Here is a 16830-nt window from a genome sequence, read left to right as displayed (position 1 = left end):
TTCAAGAAAAGATCTGCATTTATAAATTTTGCTAAAAACTTTCTTGTAACTCATCTAATGTCTGATATGTTATCTGATATGACATGGGTGGTAATCTAAATAATAACTTTATATAAAAATTTAAATTGTTGGGTCACATTATGATTTTTACATTAATTATTTCAAGAAGAGAATATTGTGCAAGCCTCCCTTCTAGAGGTTTATATTATACAGAACCACAGGAATGGAAGCCATGCCATAGAGAGTTAAGACTATAAAAGATAACAAATTAGATATAGCGCATCTCATAGTGTATACTGAAATAAAACATACCCACAGAAGCACATTCCTTAATTAAAGCAATTTCTGGACAGCTTATAAATCAAAAATACACTTTTGTAGACTATGCACACTAACATATTCAAAACTCTGTTAATAATCAGTGTTAGTAATCAATGGGTGTGCGATATACAGTATATATAAAACAAGAAAGAGAAGAGATAAATTGAGCCACGAATCAAAAAATAGTCTTTTATTCCTGAGCTTTCAATACCTACTAGGTGTCATCATCAGAGTGAAATGATTAGACCAACAGGAATCATAGGCAATATATCAAATGGCTGTAAAAGGGGTGGATTAGTAAGGTGGGTTTGGGGTGTATTTGTCTTAAAGTCTTATTTTACTATTTGGATGTTCTTCTTAAGCCTTCATATGCTAGGTTGAAGTACAAATGTCTGTTAATGGCGTTTTCATTTGATAGCAACGATTCAGCCATCTCTCTCTGCCACTCTTAGTATTAGCACTGAATTTTACTTGCACCATGTCCCAGTTAAGTGTGTGTCTGGTTGAACTTGTATGTGCATCTATCAGAAGCCATGGGTTTTTTCTTCTGACAGCATTGTGATGCTCCTGTATACGTGTTTGTGAGTCTTTTAGATGTTTGTCCCACTTATTCAGCTGGGCATATTATTGCATTTTGTGTTTCTGCTGCAGATTCCTTGCTTTAGACATTAAAAAGAACTATCCACAGAGTATTTAATGGTTAATGTGCCACTTTAATGCCTAATCTGGAGTGGATGTTCACTATGGTTTCAGATCTGCCATGGTGATAAGGAAGACAGCACGGGTAGAATGGCAGAACACATTGGAGCCAATTGTTTGCTGAGGTCTGGGGTGTCTCCTTACGTAAGCACTGTTTGATAAATGTTTTGGAGTAGCAGTTTGATGTAAACAGATGGAACAGATAGCGCCTTTCATTCTTTTTGGTTCCTTTGTATTACAGGATGTGTATATCCTTTTGAACAGTCTTAACACACCTCTGTTTATGTGATAAGGGGTAATTGCTACCAAAGTGTAATATTTTGTCCGCATAACATTCTTTGCAATAAACACTTGTAGTCAAAGTGGCGTTGTTCCCTCTTTCAATGGAGATGTCCAGGAAGCTGAGGCATCCATTCATTTCTCTTTCCATTCTGAACTGAACTGCAGGAAATACTGAGGTGATGTGGCTGTGGAATTCATTCAGCTGGTTACTTTTTAATGTGAGAAATGTTACATCGACATAGCATATCCATCTAGCTGAATGGAAGAACTGGGGGAAAGAGCATCTCCGAGGCACTACCTCCCCTGGGATGCTAGAGGGCATCCCTCCTGGGTGGCTGTGGCACCATGGACTCCTGCAGAGCATGCTGGGACTTGCAGTTTGACACAGCCCTGTTGGGTTCTGTGAGGCCCGCCGGGGGAGTTGCAGAGACCTATAATGGACTTCTAACACACCTGGGAGTGATTGCAGGTAATACTGATGAGCCACCTGGAATACTCCGAGGAGTAAAGTAAAAGGAGCCACCTCACTCACATCGAGGAGCCAAAGTCGGGAGGAGGTGGGCAAAGCTTGCCTGAGAGGGAGTGGAGGTGGAAAGATGGAAAAAGAGAGGAAGAGAATAGAAGAAAAGCAAAGGACTGAGATTTATACTGTGCTTAGGTACTGTGCTGTAGGGAGCAGAGTAAAGCACTCCCCATCTTTAAATAAACCATGTGTGTTGGACTAGAACTTGTGTCTACCTGTCTGTGTAGAATTAGGGCAGCTGTACGCACTCTGGTGGTCCACAATATATTATATATATATATATTGGATATATAAAATGTATATACAGTATAAAATCAAATACCAGTCTAGGGAAGATAAAAATGCAATTAAATCCAAAGAAGTGCCACAACCCAATGTTAAGCATAAGGCAGCAATTAGCCTTGGAACAGTTGCGAGACCATAGAGGACATATTCACTGCCATATCCTCTCTCATCTGCACAGTCGCCAAAGAAAGATTCCAGCTAATCTGACCTGCACCTATCTGGAAATGGACATGAAACAAGAATACATAGGAAGAATAGGAAAATCTGACAGGAATTGGCCAGACTCAAAAATGAAACCCAGGCCCCTGTGGACAAGTAAAAAAATTATGACTATATATAGTACTATACCTTCATTTAAAAAAATGGCATTTTGTACTTAAAACAAACCATTGCAGGAATAAATACATGAATGTACTTTACACACACACATTATATAGTATATACATACTTGAAGACCACTGACTGAAATTATTATAGCTTAATTTTTTTGATTTTAGGGCATACTGAAACACTTGATTTTTTTCTGCAGTATCTGCTAACAATAATTCCTGAATCTCTGATGGTCACATTTTACTTTTAAAAATTTTAATCACATTAAAAAAGAAACATAAATTTGCAATAAACAGTATGGGTTTGTTCATTATAATTACAGTAAGTGTCCTCACTATGAAAGCCCTTAGGAAAATGAGTCTTATCAACAAAAATAAATTACTGGCCTATTTCCAGTAAATAAATTTTTAATGACAAAATTAAATCAATATCAAGTGTCTAGGAAGTATATGATTCAGAAAGCTATAAATATTGGTCACTTTGCTCCCTTTTGGCTATAACTCCCTAAAACCCCTGACCATGACAAGTAGATTAAGCCATTCATAGCATGGAGTTGTAACAAAATAATTCATTTGGCACTATGTAACTCCTTATGCTCTTATCCATGGGTATTTTTCCGTTTTATTTACTTCTCTACTGTCTCATTCTAAAATACAACTGAGAATCACCTTCCAGGTTCTTCAGAGTTGGTAATACCACTCCGGGATGACAGGGGGTGATGTTGCTAACCTTGTCACCTGCTTTTGCCTCCACAGCTCAGAGAAGACATCAAGTGAAGGCAACTAACTCTGCCCCTTCCAGGCCAAGCCCTATAACAGTTCAAGACAGCTAGAGGACAGAGCTTCTCAAAGTCAGACCCGTCGAACTGAGCAGCATTTGTAGAACAAGAGAAGGCCATACCTGTATTTCTGTTATCTGATACTAGGGTGTGTTCCTGCCTTGCTCCTTATGCTAGTTAGGATAGGCTCCAGCCCTCCCTGGGAGCCTGGTCTACATTAAGAGGTTTGAAAATGATATGTTATAAATAATATCGAAAATCCTTCAGAAACTTCCAAAAATTAAATGCACCTTCTAGAACACCTAGATACAGCTCTAGGAAACCTAGTATCTGCGGTGGGCTGGCACCCTGCCCGGGGTTTGTTTCCTGCCTTGCGCCCTGTGTTGGCTGGGATTGGTTCCAGCAGACCTCCATGACTCTATCTGTCCACTTTTCATGAGAGAACTACTTAACAGATTTAGATTGGGTTTTTTTCTGTAATTTGCTTGAACATACCAGATGATTCTGCAACTTCTCTCATTGCACTCAGAATCATAGTTCGCTTGCAGAAGCAATATATTCATGCTAATCTGAGACAGAGGCTGTGGGACAAGGGGAAGGGGAAGCGTGACATCGAGTGGGGAATCAGTCTACTTCTGGATTTTGGAGTGTAACTTGCCACCACTTTGCTAGTGATCTTTTTGTTTATTGATTTTTAAAGTTTATCCTGGGACAGATCGGTGGGGAACGGCTAGTATATATATATTGAATCTTTTAAATGAGGTCAGTGAGACATGTGTTTAATAACTTTGTACCATAATTTAGGATAGGTACAGTATCTCTGATTGGAATTTCAGCGCAGACAAAACGATCTACATCATCAGCAGTTAATAATTGTTTTTGCAAAGTAACCAATAAATGCATGTGAGGTAAACTCCGTTTTTGAAATTCTCTTGACTTAAACTTCAAAGCCTTACAATGTTTACATACTTCTGACATATCACCTTTATCCATATATTCCTTTTCCTTTTCATTATTTCTCCAAGTAATAATTTCTCTTTCTTTGCGCTAATGCTGTGTTTACTTTCTTTGTTTTGACACTGTCGTTTTTTTCTGTTTTTATATTCTGTATCTTGCTCTGCATGTGTTTCGTGCCACGTTTCTTTTGAGTCTTTTGAATTCCAGTCTTCATTATCTCTAACCTGCTCTGCATGTGTTTTTTGTTTTTTAACCTCTTTATGACGTTTTACTTTGTTTTCTACTCTGTCTTTTATTTCTGACCTCGCTTTATCCTGCTTTTTTTTCAATGACACCTGTTCCATGGTGATTATTTTCCCTTTTTCGAGTAATAATTTCTGTTTGTTTGCGCTATTGTGATCTTTATTTATTTTGTCTTTATACTTTCTAATTTGCCTACTTTCATATTCTTTAACTTTCTCCACATGTGTATCGCACCATTTTTTTCAGCCTTTCGAATTCCACTGCTTTCATAATCTCTAGCCTGCTCTGCATGTGTATAGTGCTAACATCAGGATTGGACGTGCTTTTTTTTCAATTCCACTTGTTCCGGGCTGATAATTACTTTCCTTATTTTCTGAATTTGCACCTAGATTATTCTTTTTCTTTTTTGTCTCTCCAACACTTTTGAGGCTCTTTTCTCCACGCTGCTTTCTTTGCTTAGCCGTCTACGTTTCATTTATAACGTATTGTCCTTATTCGCTTTATATGCGCTGTGAGTCCTGGATCTGTGTGTGCTCAAAGCCAAAACACTACTGTGTGTGTTGCTGAGAGTCATGCTCTTATTTGATATTTGGTTGTAAGTAGGGCATGTCTTCCAAGAATCTCATGTTCTACATCATCGTGAGACAGTCCTGGATCAATCTCTTGGCACAAAGTCTCATGTTTAAGGTCCCTGCGAGACGATCCGTGGCCTCACGGGTCTTTTAAGTGTCTTCCATGATCTTCCCGTGAAGATCACGTCTCGTCACCCTAGTGTTTCTTTCCAGGATTTTTAGATAGCCCTGCCACAGACAGACACGACACCAATGTCCAAAACACACACTGTTTATTTAACGCTATTTACAATTGGTTCCACCAGTTCCCTCACAATTCCTCAGTCTTAACTCTCTTCAGCCGCCTCCACTCCTCTCTCATGGGAGTGAGGCGGCCCCTTTAATCATGCCCCAGATGTGCTCAAGGTGCTCAGTGATCGTCTTCCGGCAGTACTTCCTGGTGTGGCGGAAGTGCTGCCCTTGTACCCAGAAGCACTCCGGGTGTACACAGTTCCTGGAGTGGCAGCACTATATGGTGTGGCGGAAGTGCTGTCCTCCAGGGCTCAGAAACCATCCAGGCAGCACCTTGGTTGGGCCACGGGCCCCCACAGGGTTGAGCTTCCCAGCTCCGTATCCGTGGCCCTTGATGGAAATCAGGGGGGCTGCCCTCTTCTGTCCAGGGAAGATATTGCCCCTTTCCCGGTCCTTCCCTGATCCAGGTGTCCTGGTGGGGCAAGGGGTCTGGTCATCTGCCACAATATATATATAAAATGTCTGGAAACAACAATGAGTGAATTTTGCTCAAAATCGTGTGTGAACAATTAGAAAGCTCACTGAGTGTCACATTTCTAAACAAATCCAACATCTCATGACGCAAGGGAAAACCTTTCTGTAGCATTAGATTATATATTGCCATTCAAAGGCATGAATGGTAAACATGAGTGATATGTTGTCGCAGGTGTTGTGTACACTTCCTGTTATGTAGTTACAACAACAGTATAGGAGTTGATGTAAGCTTGAAAGACCTGGCAGTTATATTCATGAAAATATGAACGGCAAAATATACATTTGAAATAAACAGAGTGTCACACTCCGATTTAAGGACTGTTGTTTAGAGAGCTGATAATGAAGAGGGACAGGAGATGCAGATTTTAGTACTTAAAACATCTGAAACAACAAATCTGCCTAATAACACCGGTAGATGCACAGATGAAGCTGCAGAACATCCACCATCTAACTGCATGTCTAAAACGAATAACTGAATACATTTAATATTACTGTCTAATTGGAATGCAAACATGCCATGACAAAATAGCCACAGCGTTTCAACATGTTGTATATCCACAAACCTTAATTCTACTCTAAATTATGTTTTCTGTTATTATGTCATATAGTGAAGCAAAAGTTAATGACAGAAAGATATCGTAGAAGACAGAGGTACTTCTCAAGCGTGTGGAGCCCATTAGCTGTGGTGGTCTATGTGTGTGTGCACGTGTGTCTGTCGCTCTGTCTCAACTGATGCCACGCTCATTACAACATACAAATACTTTAACATACACAGACTACAGGAATTGGGAACGGGTGTTATAGGAAGAAGCCCCGTTGGTGTAGCCTCTGCAGTGCAGAATTTCACTCCTATTCACTACACACTTTTTAACAGGTTGTCCAAAGATGTGGAACCTCGTTTGAGAATCACAGCTGGCCCCGCAACACTATAGAAAACTTAACAAAAAATAAAGTCACAACTTTCTCAAATATTCAGTACTTAGGTTATTGCCAGCAGATGGAAAATGAATGCATTTTTAAGCCCAGCACCTTTTTTTACAGATAATTTGATAAAATACACTATAAAATGTAATTGTTACAATATAGAGCGAATGAAACAAACTCAGTATGCAGTGTAAGATTGTAGACATAAAATGTAAACCTTTCGGTATAGAATGAATATTAATTTTAAGAATGATTTACATATAAAAAGGCAACTTATACAAGAGTATTTAAACCTGATTCAAATTTATCTTCATAATAATGTGCTGATTATCTATTTGCACAGAGACAGATTGGTGCTTGCCCTTGATGCTCTTGGCTACTGTACATCATACATAAAAAGCAAAGTGATCTGCTGTAGTGTGCAGAAAACCACAAACCACAGACAATTATATAATCATTGAATAGTGTAAAACCATAAAAACAAGCACGTACAATGTTCCATCACTGTATCATGTTGTTAGGTATTTTCCAAAAAGAAGCACATTCACCAGTTCATTGATTCATCCACCATTTTCTCTAGTTCAGAGCTGTTTGGTACTCAGATGCTACTCTGTTAGCAGGGAGCACTTAAGTAGGAAACCATTCTAGATGGGACTCCAGTCCATCTTACCACACACTCCCATATAAACCTATATACTCGGACAATTTAGAGTTGCCTGTTTTTGTGATGTGGGAGGAAAATGGAAGACTTGGAGAGATCCATTGCAGCAAAAGTAAGAATGTGCAGTCTGTACAGAGACAGAGACCTGATCCCTAATGATGTGTGGCAGCAGTGCAAATCACTTAACCATCATTCTACCTCAACGGAGATGCATTTCTTTCTAATCAAATTTGACTGACACTCACTTCACAGGTGCAGCTTTAATAAAATGACTAATTTGTTAGTAAACAGCAGTTTGTTTGAATTCCATTTCCCTGAGAAGAGGCGATTATTATTTAGGGCAGACATATATACAAAGCAAAGCTAAGAAAATGACACAAAAGAAGCTGAAACTTGGCACATAAACAACTGACTGCCTGGCTTCAAAATGTAAGAAACAAGACTTGGAGCGTGACATTCAGTTAATGCAGGAGGTGGGGAGCGGTGGGATGAGAGGAAAAAGCAGGAAGGAAGGTTCGTTGAATTTTGATGACACTCCTCAAAATGCAACCCATAAACAGCTAAAAGACGCTCCTCAATGTGGCCACAGTTCTACAGACACACACAGACCTCTTATATTCTACTTTAAGTTTGTGATTTGTAAACTGGGCGCTAAGGAGCCACCTGCTCTGACTCTTTTCATCGCAGTTTTGAGTTTTTTATGTGCCAAGTTTCAACCACTTTAGTCTATCTGAATGTTTTGCACATGGCCAGATATTGGTCTATTTGAAATGTGCTTCACTATTTTTATGCATTCACTTAAAAATAAATGTTATCAATTTGTCCCAATATTACTCATTTTTGCAAATGGCCTTTATGGTTTTGACAAATGAAACATACGTTGTGCCAGAATCCATTATTTTAACAATCTCTATATGGCAGTTATTTTGACACAAGTAACAGGAGGCCTGTTACCTCTGCTTGCTATGCAGCTGGTCAGTGCAGAATTTGCCATCTCTAGACTGCCAGCAAAACAGCAAGTGGCACAAAAACAAGATCATTACTCTGGCTAGTGTGTGTCCTGAGACAGCTGTGTGGTTCTGCTGATCACCTGGTGACAGCTACTTTTATAGGTGCTTTACATTAACAGAATAATGGAGGAGGAATGGTGCCAGCAGGGTGTCACTCATGGCTTGGCTGTATACATCACATAAATAGTATTTAAGAGAATCGGTGCTTCACTGGATTGTGAAATGTCATCAGAGTCGTCTGAGTGACAGGCGGATCATTTATCAGCCTAGTGAAGAGCACTTGTATCTGCAGGCATCAGCCTGCGGATCAGTTTATGTCTGAGAGACCTCTTCACACAGCTGATGACACAGACTGAGATTTGCAACAACAGACACTGTGTTTATGAGCTTTCCTCTTTAAAATCCATTGTCTATGCCCGAGGTTAGAAATGTTGCTCTTGGAGGGCTAATTGGTGGTTATCTACCAATTTTCACCAGAATTTCTCAATAACTTTAGTTTATTTTTGTTGGAGTAAAGGGTGTTCTGTGGAGAAGACATATACTCCGTAGAACATGTGTTCTGCTGAAAGGGAAAACTGAAGTCCCTCCTATGACCTCTTATCACTAATAGCATGCAAATAGGTAATAAGCCTTAAAGTAAAAACCCAAAAGCATTATTGTACTCTTAACTAGAGGGACATTTAATGCTGTTCTACAACATTTTTAGACTGATGACGGCTAGAAAAGATGTTACATCAGAAAAAAACAAGATTAATTTCTGTTCAATCTCAGGCACCAGAGCATGAAGTCCAAGATTTAAAATTTTACCCACACTAAAAAGCAATGGTTTTTCTAATTTTAATTATACTCTGATTAAAATGTACCAACACTGTAGGATTATTGGACTAACAAAACCTGAACATCAATAAACACATAAACCCACAAATCAGAGAATCTTTTTTAGCCATTATATGGTTTCAAGAATATTGTCCAGGTACCATCAGTCAAAAGGCAGGAACCAAGCCTAAATGAAATGCCAGTCCATCTCCAAAGCATACTTGCAGATCAGCATACAGGCGACTGTCTCACTTTTGTACACTCAGAACAACTCCATACTCATCAGAACCTCATTGACAAAGGCTACAAAACTCTAGGGCTGTCCTTCTACACTGCAGAAAATGAACATTCTCTACTGAGATGTCCTTAGCCAAGTAACTGCATCACAGCTATCACTATCTCTGGAGAATGTGTAGAAGCTGTTGACCATTTTCTATACATTGGTAGCCAACTTTCTCATATTGCAGCTGTTAAGATGGAATTTAAACACTGCATCACCTGCAAGTCTTAACGCCTTAACTAAACTTTACATTACTGTTTTTGACAACCATATTTCCAAACTAATGGTCACTTTGCATCACTATGTTCAAATGTGATAGTGTGGATTACCTAATGAGACAGATTTATCATTCAGCCTAGATGGCAAACCTTAGCATCTTCCAAGAAATCTGAATATCCAAAGCAAACATGCATGGACACTGGAAGAATGTGTAAACTCCTCAAACGCAGTGATCAAACTACAAATAAAAACATAGGAACTGGGGAACATAAGAGATCCATCCCTCCATAACAATCAGCATTGTAGATATCAGGAAAACAGTATCTTAATAAAACAGAAAGAAAAGGTCCAAAAAGCTTTGTTTGATGCTGCACAGAAGGACTGCCTACAAGGTGTGCTAGCAACAGGTTTCTAATTGTACCACCCTGTTGGAGTACTATAAGCAAAATCATGCAGAAATCTGTGTTTTTCCCTAACTAGTCTACTTCTTAGCACTGACTTTATTGTAATACTATATACCAGTGGTTCCCAAACTCAATCCTGGGGACCCACTGTGGCTGCAGGTTTTTGTTCCAACCAGATTGAATATCGGTGATAATAATCGATAACAACTGATCTCATTTAACTCTTCTCTTATTCTACATTCAGAAAAACACAACAGTACAGTTTTTACATTTATAAGACTGTAATAAGTATACAAGTTTAATATGTCACTGTGCTCTGCACAAAAATATTTTATAAATCCACTCACATGTACAGCTAACACAAAGCCAGATTTAGCACACAGGGGCTCATCATTTAGAACTGCTAGGCAAGCATTAGAAGACAAGACAGGGACAACTGCGAAATGGGCATTATACTATTTCTGTGTGTCAGAGTCAGCATGACATTGGATCTTCTTTCCCTTGTTTGAATGGCATGATTTACCTTAGTGGAGGCCTGCACCTGAAGAAAGAGTATAAAGCCTTGGAACATTGCCCAGCACACCTTTGGAGCTGACGGATGGATTGGAGATACGGTCATCCGATCCGGAAAATTCTTCCAATGCAGTGACGAAAATGGCAGACTCTACACAAGGTCTTGTCGTGGCTTCCTTGTCTGTTATGCCGCGTAAAGCGTCATTAAAGAAAGCTAAGTTATTTCTCCTATGTGATTTCTTACCGCCATATCACTAAGGGAGGGTTATCGCCTTTTTAAACAGTATCTATATAGTTTCAGGTTATGTAACATGCCGCAATTACAAAAGAACTTATTCCAATAAGGGAGCTAGCGCCCCCTGCTGGATTCAAAGACATTTAGAAATATTTCTATTTTTTTCTAAAGCTATAAATACTTAACTCTCTTTTGTTGTTTTCCTATTATTTTCCCCTTTTCCTGTGTAGTTTGCTCCCTTCATTTAACATTAATAGTGACAATAAACAACCAGCACAGTAGACACCCAGAATGATGAAAGCAGCAACGACTTCAGTGACAGACTCACCAATTAGTAAAAAATTTATTAAATAACCAGAACACCTGGAAAAGCAGAATAAAAATTAGGTTAAAAATACTGTTAACAACTTAAAAAAAATACATATTCCCCATATAACTGCTTATTACATTTTAATAAAAATCTACCAAACTTAGCTTGTAATTTCTACTTTGACTCCAAAACACAGAAACTGGGAAATAATGACTCACTTAATTAGGCTAAGAGTCCAATGAAAAACGGAAGTTGGTTTGAACAAAAACCTGCAGCTACATCGGGTCCCCAGGATCGAGTTTGGGAACCACTGCTGTATACTATCTCCAGAGCTTACATATCTGGCTGTGAATAAGAAGGCACTCATCTCACATTTATGGGCATCAAGAAAGAAGAGTGGTTCATTGTAGCAGTTGTTTAGGTAAGGCTAGCAATAAACAAGACAAAACTGGGCTCCAAACAAGTACTGTGAAAAACACGAAGAATGTAAAAATTACAACACTGAGGGTTGAGGTAATATGACATACTGTAGATTGGAACAGAGCAGCCACTGTGTCCTCATCAGAAATCTCTAGGTCACCCTACAGAAGCTTTAGATGGATCCAGGTCAGCAGAGAAACAATTCCATCAGCAAGTCCCGGGTCTGCCATTGTAGCTTCTTACCATATGTTGACTTCCTTCATATGTCCATACTAATTCAACTAGCTCCAAATGATGTGAGAAATAAAGGTCTCACTTCAAAAAGCTCTCAATTTATTGAGCTCTCTCACTCCATCACAAACAGTGAAGCCAATAACACTTTGCAACAACCTGTTTTTAGACACTTTATATTTAAAATCTCACTCCTTCAATCAACATCCACTGCTTGTGATTATACAGTAGGGGAAAAGGAGGATGCAGACTGACCAGTAAACTGGAAGCTTTGCACAAGGACTTAGCTCTCCTTTTATTAGCAGTCTGGTAGAATGGTTACAAAACTACAGCTCAGGTATTGAAGCAATATTGCTGAGTTTCAATTAGATCTAAGTTCTTGTGAACCTTTCGCGATAGCAAGGATTACCTTTGGCAAATTATTCTAAAGGCAGGGATCATGCACAATAAAAATATCCAAAATACAGCCCTGCATTATCATTCATACACAGAAAAGGAAAAAGAGATAACCTCAGTGTCAACAGAGATACCAGGCCCCACTCTTGGAGATAAGAATGTGGTGACCCATGAAGTCCAGTGAGGCTTAGCCTGAAGAAGCTTTATCTTGAGCTTTAAATCAGGTCAACCACCTGCAATAAATATGTGATAAAAATACCTTATGATTCATTATAGTTATATAGGAGGAGGCTCACTGGGAACTTTCAGCAACGGTTTATTTCAAGTTTTCGTTTTGTGTTCTGACAATTGGTTCTATGTTTTCCTGGTGTTGATTTTGGCCTGTTTTTCTTATTATTTGTTTTGTTCACACAGTGCTTTATTTTAGTTCTTCAAGAAAAAAACATTATCTGTGCTCATAATAGTAGGAGTCAGGAATGATGCCTTATGGATCATAAACATGCAAGGGCTAGAGAATTACTAAACATTGATTCTACCAATAGGGCAATCAGCATAAATATACCATGGGGTGATCTTATTCTAAAACATACGTAGTTTTATTCCACACAACAAGATCCTTTGTTACATAACCCATTACATATGACGCCCACCATGACTCTTGTATTCTTGTCCTTACACTCACCTGGCAGAGACAGAGAGCAGCCTGCCAGTCGCATTGCACTTGCACCAAGAATATGAGTCCCAACTACGCCCAGAACTGACTGCTACTGTGCTTCACGTCTTCTATTAGAGAACATCTCTTCTTTATTCATTTATACCCCAGGTGGGTACAAAGAGCAAATACTAAATGTGAGCAGGTAATATACTTTTATTCAGACATGGTAGTCTTTAACATTCTTAAAAATTCCTGGACCAAAAGCAGAAGAAAAAGCAAAACAAATAATAGCAAATCACCAATAATACAACCTGGATATTTTAGGAGCTGTCATAGATGATCCTGGCAACCAAAGAAGATGATGTTCGGTCTCTTAATGTCCAATTGCTTTGACTCTCTGGCATAGTGACTGGGTTCTTTCTGGTTCTTCTTTTCTTCAATGTAATCTTTTCACTGTAAGCTGCTGACTTTTTACAGCTTGTCAGGGTGAAAGTGAACACCCCCCTAGTCACTTTCTATCTAACATTACTTCAACAGACCTTATCAGCATATGTTCACGAAGTGTGCATAAAAGAAGATAACCAATGGCTTGAAAGATTTGCTTTTACGCATGTGGAAAGTCCAGAAAAAGATCATAAGAATTCGACCTTTCTTAAAATATAAATTTGCTATGCTTAAAGTTTTGACCTTTCACTAAATCCTACTCGTCTACGAAAGTTAATTTCTACTTGTATGCAAAAGGTGTCTGTCTACTATTCTGACTGCAGATAAATCCTCTCTCTTTAAAACTGCCCTGTTTCTACTAACATTTCCTCTGTGTTTAAAGCAGACTCCTATTACAGAGATCAAAAGGTCAACTAAAGAAAAGGCGCACTTACAGTTTTATTACACTGTACAGTTTTAATGTCATAAAATTAGTGCCTATAATCCTTCTTAACACTTCGAAGCACAAGAAGTGAAACATAATACACGTGCATAAAAAGAGCAGATTATATCAAATAGTCATTAAGTCCGTAGTCTGACATAATCGCCAATATGGGACTTGCCAAGGGAAGCCAGCTAAACAAGAACACGGGGAGAGATAACAATACAGCATATTTAAGAAAATTAAGTAAAACACAAATCATCCCTGTTTCTAAAACAAAGAATTTCATTTATAAATTTTAATTTGTATGAAATAAATTATTATATTGTGTCAATGTAGAGGAGGGAGTTTCTCTTTGTTCTCTGGGTTCTAACATTACCAGCTGCTGAGTGTGGATTAGCGGGGTCTGTAGCGATCCTGCAGTTTTAATGAAATAAATATGCGCTCAGGCTTATGTGGGGTGTAGGTGTGTGTGGTGGCATAGAGGGACAACTCCAGGGTGTGAAATGAGATGATTGGCTGAGTGTGCATTCATTCGATTGCCTCATTAGCACTCCAGATGCTATAATCAGCACCAGCACATCTGCATCCCTTAAAAGTATATAAAGAAGTCTGAGTGAGAATCAGAGGGGAGAAGCAGAACAGAACAAGAAGAGAACAGTGAGTGACATTGAACTATCAGATGCCTGAGCCAGTGTCGGGGAGAAGAGGCAGAGTGGTTGGTAGCTCTGTTGAGGGAATCAACACGCTCCAAGGGTAGATTGCCCTCTGCTGAATAATTAAAGAGGAGCAGGGTACAATGGTGGTGGTGCCCTCCTAGGGGTTCTAAAGGTGGTAAGAGAGCATAGTGGAAGACAGAGAGACAGCCAGCTTGAGGCATTTCGGCAGACACCGACAGAGGGTGTCGGGACGAGAGTAGGAAGTGTGGCCTGCAACTACAAAACCGATGTAGTGAACTGGGGAGACAATGGAACAAGACACTCAGAACGACAGAGAGACAGAGAGCAAAAGGTACCCGATGGCTATTTGGTTTTATCCTGGTTTTATTGTTTGACTAATTCTTGGATTTTAACTCATGGACAGACATTGGTTTAATGAATTATTTGTTACAAGACGCAATGAACTTTTGATACTTTATTGTTTGGTTTGTAATAAATGCAGTAAAGCAGACTTCACCTACCTCTTGCTAACTGTGTGTGGCCTCATTTCCCCAGTTCATCCTTGGTTATGACTATCAACGTTTACGGGTTCAAGCTGCCAGGGACCATGGAGCTAACCCGGACTGTCACAGTGAGAGCCACCCTCTACCACAACATGACTGTGCTGACTCTGGGACCTCACCATGGTGTGCTTATATTTGCCTCTTGAGATGGCCTGACATGAAAACCAAATTCAAATGACATAGGAAGCTTGACACTTCTCAAAGAAATGCTTCAGCTCGATGTGCATAAAGTGTCCATAGCCATTTATATTCAAATATACTGTACCATTCTGGGACCCTGAAATTATTATTTTTTGACTAGTTCAACTTGAAATTATTAAGAAAAACTGAAAAGCAATAATGCAACATTCATTTAGGCATTCATTCTTTCTTTCACTTCTCCTCTGCATTACGTTAATTTGTTAGAAACAGTTTATTGTTATTGTTAGGCCTTGTTAATTAAAATTCTTTTAGTGTCAGATTTTTATACTATGATAACTAGTTGCCAGATAAATTCTTGGTGACTCAAAAAGAAGCAGGAAGGAACATATGATGACTGCTAAAGTTAAGCTGGATACTTAAGATGCAAATCCATGTGGTGCCTCTCACCTTGGCAGATAAGCTGGCATCAGACACCATGATCTACTGATTAATGCATGTAAATGTGTTTTATAGAGCTTATTTCATTTTTGCCATTCCTAACTGATCTCACTTATTGGTAGTACAAAATAAATTAATCAAGAAAATATACTGGATTCATTTACACAATGAAATAACCCAAATAGATTCCTAACTTGCATTTCAGAGTTACCCCTGGTCTTGTATAAAAGCATAAAAGAAGATAGGAGCATACTTAATGGATTGTAATTGACAGCATTTCATTACACTGTATGAAAAATATTTATTCATGATGATACGTCTTATCATAATAATAGAACCTCTCCAACAGATTATGCTTGCAAGCCAAGCTTGACCTTCAGTATGATTTTGAAATTAATTAGCTGTCATTTAAAGTCAATATAGTCTTTGAAGTGCACAGGATGTTAGGAAGGAAAAAGGTTGGTGGTTACTGGTGATCACTCGATAAAAGGACAGCTTCTCCACTGTGATCATGGGTCACACGAGTATCTTCAGGAGAGAACTTCCTGTGCTATAATAAGCTTTGCTGAAAATGCCAACACAGAAATTATGAAAACACCTCAAGATTTTTCAAAGTTTATGTCTCTGGTAACAAAGGACTCTACCAGCTACTGTTATTTTATTTACGTTCAATAAGAGTAAGATAGCCAAATGGCACAGTAGCCTTGCAGCTCAAGGAGAATCCCATTCCCATCTCTCTTTAATGAGAAGGACCATTAGCAGGTAAACCACAAAATGTTAAGGTCAACAGCACTGGCTATAAATTACATATCCTAAGAATATCACTCCAGGTTGATGAGACAGTTCAGATCAGCTGGCCAGCACACCATATGGAGTGAGCTCACACCAAAGGTCCAGCATTTCACTTCCAGAACATGGAGCAGAACTCCACCCTGGGTTGCCCATGTGGTGTATTATATCTTACAGGGTAATATCCCAGATAATTACAGTGTAAAAGGTTAAAGATACAGCCTAACATCTTCATGTTTGTACCACTTATAAGAGTCTAGGTCTCTTCTAACTCCTACAGAGTTGATGATGATTTGGAAATACCTTAATAAAGGAATTTTCGCTGCTTGGAGATCAATTTAAAGAGAGCATGTACTAGTTAATGGAGTACACTGAAACTCAGTTACCTACCGACAAGAATGAAGGATCATTAAAATTTTACACATACTGTAAATGATTTCACTAAGGAAGGATGTGAACCACATAAGAACATTTCCTAACAGTCAGACATAATTGTCAAACCTCAACAATAAAATAGTGTCATCTTTGAAATGCAGCACTTTGGCA

The 16830-nt window shown here is 38.8% G+C and overlaps 1 protein-coding gene across 1 annotated transcript in view; it reads right to left on the bottom strand.

Moving 5' to 3' along the window:
- Positions 1-16830, bottom strand: part of b4galt2 (UDP-Gal:betaGlcNAc beta 1,4- galactosyltransferase, polypeptide 2) — a 648560-nt gene that overhangs the window by 555934 nt on the left and 75796 nt on the right. The window lies entirely within an intron of this gene.

Source organism: Polypterus senegalus, chromosome 14 (genome assembly GCF_016835505.1).
Source record: "Polypterus senegalus isolate Bchr_013 chromosome 14, ASM1683550v1, whole genome shotgun sequence".
In the NCBI taxonomy this organism is placed as follows: Eukaryota; Metazoa; Chordata; class Cladistia; order Polypteriformes; family Polypteridae; genus Polypterus; species Polypterus senegalus.
Note: the sequence above shows the minus strand (reverse complement) of the source record. Positions and strands in the feature narration are given on the sequence as shown.